The sequence below is a fragment of the Hyperoodon ampullatus genome (assembly GCF_949752795.1).
Source record: "Hyperoodon ampullatus genome assembly, chromosome: 17".
Taxonomy (NCBI): Eukaryota; Metazoa; Chordata; class Mammalia; order Artiodactyla; family Ziphiidae; genus Hyperoodon; species Hyperoodon ampullatus.
Genome location: NC_136930.1, coordinates 4,878,749 through 4,887,381, shown reverse-complemented (window position 1 = coordinate 4,887,381; position 8,633 = coordinate 4,878,749).

Here is an 8,633-nt window from a genome sequence, read left to right as displayed (position 1 = left end):
CCAGAGTCCTATAGTACAAGCATTTGTTTTCATTGTAATGTGTCAAACTTAGGGAAAAGGGACTAGCATATTAGGAAATGGGACTAGTTCATATTAGCAAGCATGGTGCTTTGGTTTTATTTTTAATTTTATTAAACCACATGTAGATAATGACTTTGTGAAGGGCTTTGTTGTGTGCAAAAACTAAGATATTGGCTGACAGTTAAATGCATTATGTTTGTGATTTGTTGGGTATAGTATAGTACTAATAATTTTTAAGTGCTTTTATAAAAATTTCATTTTAAAACATTTTGTTTCTAAAAGTCAGTATACATTATAGAACTAATGTAAGTACAAAGAACAGTATTTATATTTATTTATGTAAGACATTATTGTGCTAGGACATACCAGTAAAACACCTTCATGAATAAGTGAGACATAATATCTCCCAAGAATGACATAAATACAATTATTTCTAAAATGTTTACTTTTAGTGATCCTCACCTCCCCAGTTCCTTGTCTCCCTTTCCCTCATCTTGACATTGATAACCTCAGGATCCATCAACTGTCCCCTTCCTCAGCCCCTCTTTGTCTCTACCTTGTTCCCTATCACCCTAGCCTGTTGATTAATGTTCTCCTTTTATTTCTGTTTCTCTTTCTTCACCAGTATCCTCTTCCCCAGCACTTACTCCCCGAATTCTCTAGTAGACCTACATCTCCACGATTGGTTGCTGAAATCTTAGGGCAGAATGGAGACTCTAGTAAAGTTCCGATGGAGAGGGTCGTCCTGGCATAGTCCTAGCGGACTATTACTTTTCAAAGACTCCTCAAAAAGTAAACGAAAATCACCGTCAAAACCACAAAGTAACTGTCAAGTATAACGCAAGTCCTCTGTCTTTACAGAGTGTTTCTTCTGATACATCCTTCAAAGAATGAAAATGCAGAAAATAACAAGAGGTGGCTGGCTATGCCTGCTGGAGAAAGCTTGCTTTCTCTATTAGTTTTCATATTGTATCCCTATTTCAGTTGAGAATATCAGAGCCTACAAGATGGGTCATATTTGTCTTTGTCATTCAATTGTCCCCTTTCCCCGATTTTAGAGTTTTTCTTTGATTCTAAATATTGAATTGTTTATGGCTGTATAATGAAGTAACAGGCGTCCTGGTCTGTGTGTTTTAAGGAGTTATTGTGCAAATTCTTCCTGTTTTCTGGGTGCTTCCTTTGAATGTTGTGCAAATTGAGTCAGAGGCAGTGGGAGGGGCAGTGGCTAAGAAGAGACATGGGGAGGAGAAAGCCCAGGGGAAGGGTGGCCAAGGGAGGATGCCAAGCAAGCATCTGCCCCGTCTCAGATGTTTAATTCAAAAGTTGGATTTTACTCGGGCTTTGAAGGTGACAGCTGTCTCTCATAGCTTAAACATAAGTAAAGAAAGCTGGAGTGCCACCCCCTATTCCTCAGAAAAGAAAATATCCAGCTTGCCTCTCCTTGATAACAACTTGAAAATGGCCTTCTGGAGACAAGCTCTGGCAGGTTTAAAACAGGAACTGTTTGGAATCTAGTTGCAACTACTTCTCTTGGCTATGTGTTGACTGCTTGTGGATAGAAGCAGTGATTTTTCAGTTTAGATCTTGGTTTGAATGTAAGACTTATTTAATTATTTTCAGCATATGCCTGCAAAAGTCTGCCTTGTAACTGTTGTGTAAAATAAACCTATGGTTTCATTTTTATCCTAAAAAAAGTTGTGCCTTAACAACAGGGCATTGTATGTTAATAAGGGAAAACAAATTTTTTTTTAATAGATGGGGAAAACAGGAACTTTTGCCCTTAAAATTTAAGTTCTTTTAATGTTTTTAATGTTAGAGTTGGGGAAAATTCATTAAAGTTAAAATTAATATAAAATTATTTTTGCAGATACAACTAAAGTGCATTTTTATAAGAACTGGCATCTTGATGTATATAGGTCTGAAATGATACTTCATCCTTTGGTTTTTAATTTGAATTAATAAGACCATGATAGATTTTTTTTAAAATTTTACCCTTAAACTATTTCAGTGTGCTGTTATATCTGTTCTAGTACTCTGAGTCACTTTGGTTCTAACAAGTATTTATGGTATCATGTCAAGAATTTCTTAATGTTAAAAAATACTGTATGTATGTGACGTAAACCAGAATGGTTCCTAGATCGGGGAGGGTTCGGATTAGCATTTACGAAGAGGGCAAGAAGAACTGAACTTTGTACTTCAAAAGGAGGTTTTGGTTTTATGAGGTGCTGGTCATAGTAAGTCGTTTATTTTTATTTCATCAAAGCCTGGCAGGTGTTTGCATTCCAATTTACCATTGATAAAGGCTTACAGGGAAGCTTCTTTTTTAAAAATTATTTTTGAAAATGATATATGAATTAATTCTGTGGGAAAATGAGATTTATAAATATTAGTTTTCCTTTACAATAAAATAATATAACCCAAACTTTCAGAAGTTAAGGATGATGAATAATATTACAACTTGTTGTGTATTGTGTTTGTAAGGGTTCCCTAAAGTATTAAAATTCAGGTAATTTGTGTAAATTGCAAAAGCAGAAACTGTGATGTTTGATTAGTAGTATGTTGCATTAGAATTCTTTTTGCGGTGTATGTTATACATATAGTAAACTATTATTCAGACTTGTTCATCCTGTATTTTTTTAAAATAGGAGATACAGCACCCCAAGTCATCTTTAGATCAGCCTGCAAAGAGTTCATCTGTCTTCCCAAATCATCTCTTAAGCCCTGTTCGTCATCTATGTTCAGTTAAGTTGAAAATGTTTATAGACTTTAATTTGTGTGTAAAATATGGACTTCAATTTCCATTGTGCCCTCGCATCCACCCTTGGCAGTAGCCAAAACTAGCTTTATAGTCTTAACGGGAGAGACTGTTCCACCATGATGAACTGTGATGCTGCCACTGGGTTTTTTTCCTCTTTTGATGGTTTTACTTAAGCTACTAAATGGATATACACAAGCAGTTGAGTTTACACTAACACTATGAAATGGTATTTCCCATCTATGTCCCTGCCTCTTCAAACTTGGATGTGGTGTTTTTTAATCATTTTCACTTCTTAGTCAGTCTCTTATAGTGGGCTAATGATGAGAGGGATTAAAATAAAACTAAATTGAATACCCCTTCCCCTCTCACACACTGAAGGCTGTGGAGGAACTAGACCATTTCCTGTTGCCAAGACATGCTCAGACACCAGAGTTTTCTTTGCTCGGCATACTATCCCCTGCCTCACCCACACCGCCTAATTTAAGAGGGTCCCGACTTCAGCCTCTACTGAGAAGTAAAGGTAAACTCCTCCCTCCAGGTTTTTGAGCAGGCTTTTTGGCACCTCACCTGTAGCCCTCACTTCTACATGTGCTGTTGTAAACTTCTTAAGGACAGGGATGACGTCTTGGTGATTTTTGTACTTCCACCTCAGCCTCGGCAGCTACCCCAGTGTCTGGAACAAATTAGGTGCTTACTGTCTGTCGAACTAAATGGAATAAAGGGTTTCTACTAGCATCAGCATTTCTCATGCCTCAGTTGTGTAAGCTGGTTGTTTGGTTTCCTCCGCAAATATTTGTTTTATCACCCTCACACCCTAAATTATTTTTTAGAGTTTTGTTTTCTTTCCTTCGGATACTACCCCATGGCCAAATAGCTCTAGAAAATGTGGTTGCCTCCGATGAAATGATCATCCCAAAGTTTGCCCCTGGATATACTTTGCCAAACTGAAATTTGAATTTTCTGAATAAATTGGTCATGTCTGAAAGATGGTGTGCTGCATCTACTTTTTTTCCTTTTTTAAAAAAATTTTTGCTGTGATGGAATATACGTAACAAATTTACCATTTCAACCATTTTTAAGTGTACAATTGGGTGGCATTTACATTCACAGTGTTGTGCAAATATCACCACTATCCATTTGAAGAACCCGTTCAGCCCAAACAGAAACCCTGTGCCCTTTGGACAGTCACTCCCCATTCCCCCCTCCTGGTAAAAACTATACTGTTTTCTGTCTCTGAATGCCTCTGCTTTTTTTTTTTTTTTCCTAAACATCTTTATTGGAGTATAATTGCTTTACAATGATGTGTTAGTTTCTGCTGTATAACAAAGTGGATCAGCTATACATATACATATGTTCCCATATTCCCTCCCTCTTGCGTCTCCCTCCCACCCTCCCTATCCCACCCCTCTAGGTAGTCACAAAGCACCGAGCTGATCTCCCTGTGCTATGCAGCTGCTTCCCCCTAGCTATTTATTTTACGTTTGGTAGTGTATATATGTCCATGCAACTCTCTAACTTCGTCCCAGCTTACCCTTCCCCCTCCCCGTGTCCTCAAGTCCATTCTCTGCACCTGCGTCTTTAGTGCTGTCCTGCCCCTACGTTAGTCAGAACCATTTATTTTTTTAGATTCCATATATATGTGTTAGCATACGGTATTTGTTTTTCTGTTTCTGACTTACTTCACTCTGTATGATAGACTCTAGGTCCATCCACCTCACTACAAATAACTCAATTTCGTTCCTTTTTATGGCTGGGTAGTATTCCATTGTATATATGTGACTGGATGGGTTTTAGTGCACCTGCAGTATTATTTGATTTTGCTGATGCTCTACAAGTTCTCTTATCCCCTCAGGTGTCAGCCTATCCTCATCCAGAGCCATGTAGAAACAGGAGGTAGGGATTTGTCTGTGGCAAGCGCTTCTCTGGCCTCATAAGTTCACCGTTTTAGGGCAGTGGTTGCCAAACAGGGCATCAGGATCCGCTGGGAACTTGAGTGTGCATCAGAAGCAGTGGTGGTGGAGTGGTCCAGCAATCTGTGTTTCATGCTGATGCCTACTCACATCTGAGAAGCACCGGTTTGGAGTCCACGTTAAATATAAACCCCTAGGTCATCTTTTTTTCTCTTTAATATAACAGCTTCATTGAGCTACTATTTACATGCCATACAGACCGCCCATTTAGAGTACATAATGCAGTGGATTTTAGTATATCCACATAGTCATACAACCATCAATACAATCGCCTTTAAAACATTACCATCACCCCCAAAAGAAACCCTCTAGTGGATCCTCCCCCATTTTCCCTTCAACCCCCAGCTCTCTCAGCTCGAGGCAATGCCACTGATTTTTTAATCTCTGTGGATTTGCCTGTTCTGAACATTTCATATAAATGAGATCATACAGTTCGCAGTCTTTTGTGATTAGCTTTTTTTCACTTAGCATAATGTTTTCAAGATCTATCCATGCTGTGGATGTATCAGTAATTCATTCCTTCTTATGACTGAATAATATTCCATTGTATGGATATGCCACATTTTCGTTATCCATTCCTCAGCTGATGCATATTTGGGTTTTAATTTGGTTTTATATTAAAACTCTGTAGTGCAAGCTCTTCCTCTCCTCATGGAAAAATATCTACACGTGACAATTTTGTATGTACACACATTAGTATTCTGAATTAATATTTCAGTACCAAGTGGGCCACAAGTATTTATGAAGGCTCTAAACTGCACAGCTTTCTCCCCTGACGGATTTAGGGTTTGTAAGGCTATTCTTAGTGCTACTATCACTGCCACCAAAATAGAAATGAATTGAATGTGTGGTATTTAATCTGATGCTTGTTTTCTGAGTTTCCCGCTGTGGCCATCAGCAGGGGTAGCCCCATGGGTGCTGAGGGCTGGTGTCCAGCTGGTACTCAGCTCTGGGTCCTGGGCCAGTCTCACGTATGGAGAGCTTGCATGTCACCTTTCCAGGCCTTGGGATTCCTGATCTTTCACGACACACTGGAAGTTCTTGAGACATTGTGGCCCCAAATGTTTGACTCAAATAGTGCAATAAGGTCATGGCCGACTCCCCTGTTCAGTAGCGTGTCAACAAGGGGATTTGAAGATTGTGGGCAGGAGACGTATGTGCCTTACAGGTGGACAGGGAATTCTGAACTAAGACATATATACCTGAAGGGGATGCCAGATGTCAGGGAGAAAATATTCAGAGGACTTTCCTCTCTCAGCAATGCATGGCTGCCATATGACACTGATACAAAGCCAGGTGACTAGTCTCTCCACAGGTTGACAAAAAAGGCCACAAAGGTATCTCTCCAAATGAAAAAAATATTAATTCCTAAGCAACAGATAATAAAGGATGTCTCCAAGAATTTATTGGTTATGGACATGAAACTCAATGTAATATGCTTTTGCATTTTGGAGATTTATGTTCTTAGAAACAGCTGATACAGAAGTCAAAGACATTAAATAAGCAAATTCATAACTAGATTTTTTTTAAATAAATTTATTTATTTATTTTAGGCTGTGTCAGGTCTTCGTTGCTGCACATGGGCTTTCTCTAGTTGCAGAGCACGGGCTCTAGGTACATGGGCTTCAGTAGTTGTGGCACGTGGGATTAGTAGTTGTGGTGCACGGGCTTAGTTGCTCCACAGCATGTGGGATCTTCCCGGACCAGGGCTCGAACCCGTGTCCCCTGCATTGGTAGGTGTATTCTTAACCACTGCGCCACCAGGGATGTCCTCTTACCTTCATTTTTTTTTTTTTTTTGAATTTTTGAATTTTATTTTATTTATTTTTTTATACAGCAGGTTCTTATTAGTTATTCGTTTTATACATATTCGTGTATATATGTCAATCCTAATCTCCAATTCATCATACCACCACCACCCTTCATAATTGGATTTTTTAAAATGCTTTTTATTTATTCATATAAGTAAATAATAGAGAGCTCTATTCTACATCCTAATTTAAAAATTGAGATGTAGACCATTATTTTTAAAAAGACTTCTAGAATTTGAGTATTTTGAAAGCACAGAACCATTTTTAAAAGTCTCAGTGCTTAATAACGGCAAGGACTATTTTCTTCCTCCCTTTTAAGTCTTTTGGGTGGCTCTTATCAAGAATATCATTTCAGAGTTTCCAAAGTGCTTCAACATGGATTCAAGTTTTCCTGAAAGAGGGGTGATCCTGTGACCAAGTGACATTTCAGAGGTCACATCTGATTTTTTATTTTTTGCCACTTGCACAAACATAAATTTGTCTTGCTGGAACACTTTGAAGCTTGGAGCAAATGAAGAGGGAACATGATTCACAGTGAATTCACTGGTGGAGTCCAGTACCTCCCGTGGTCTCCATCTACTCTCTAGAACTTCTGGGCCTTCCTCCCAGCCAGTGCTGTTGGCCCGCCAATCATGCCTTGGGGATTAACATGAGAACATCAGGAAACAATGGATCACATCTTGTTGAACAGAGAGCAGAGTGGTTTCTTTCCCAAACCAGATTTCCGATTGTGAAACACGATTTCCACAGCTCTGATGGGAGATCTTCCCAGATACGTCCTGGGTCACGTCTTATTTCACAGCAGGAATGCAAACAGCTCACATTTGAAAGTTTTTCTGTTTTCAGTGAATTCAGTTCTCTAGCTGGATTAAGATCTTTGGTTACATCCAATCTCCAACTGGCAGAGGACCAGACCTAAATTTTCAAAGAGAACATTGTCATGGAAAATGTTTTCAATAGTGGATATAGTTTTTCCCAAAGCTGCTCTTGGTAGGTAAGCAGTGGAGTGCCATGGGACAGGAGGACAAAGAATCTTTCTCCAATACACTTTTTATTCTCTGGGGAAAAGATAAAACATTCTTCAAACAGTTGTTTTGGACCACAAGCCAAATAGTCTTGGAAAACCTCAGAGGATTAAATACACCAAGAGGAAACACTGACAATGGGAAGGTCTGTCAGACAACAAAAGGATACCGCACTAACAGCAAGAAGTGAATTTCCAGTAGTGACAGGTCACCGTCAGCCCTGGACTCCTGGAGGGTGGCAGGGTGGATGTACTACACCAGTGGTCTGTGTTTAACGCAAAAGTTCAAGAATAGTTGACCATCGAGGCAAGCCAGAGACAGGGGTTAGGAATCTCCAGAGAGAAGGGTGATGTGTATGAAAATTTGCCCCCAGAACTCGGGTGCAGCAGTGCCTGCATTTGAATACCCCTCTGCTTATTAGCTGCGTGATTTGGGGCAAGGTACCAACCATGGGATTGTCATGAGGATGAAATGAGATAAAATATGGGAGGATCTTAGAACAGTCACACGGCCCCTAAGGATGCACATCTCCTCTCTGAGCCCCTGTTTATGTCTGTCTGAGCCAAAGGCTTTTACTCCATGCTGTATTTATTAGACAGGACTCTCTTGCTTTCTAGAGACAGAAATTAACTCAAATTCACCTAAACAGAAAACAATTCATTGGTTCAAGGGCCCAAGAAAGGAGGTTAGGGCTGAGAAGATCAGCTGTTGAAATGATGTGGGCATATCTCTCTCTCTCTCTCTCAATCCCTCCCTCTCCCCTTCAACCCCTCTTCCTCTCTGCTGGTGTGCTATTTCCTTCTCTCCTTTGATAGACCTTCTTTCTCCACAAAATGGGGAGCCCAGACTCACATTCTTCCAGCAGTGCCCACATGCATGGAACAATCTTCCATACTCACTGTACAGAAAGTCCCTGAAAGAAATGTGATTGATTTGGTTGGGTCATATGTCCTCACCTGTCCCAAACTCTCCTGTCCAAGGCGCAAGACAGGATCTGTGAAGAAAAGAAGGAAGGAGGTTAGGCAGAGGAAAGCATAGCTACTAAAAT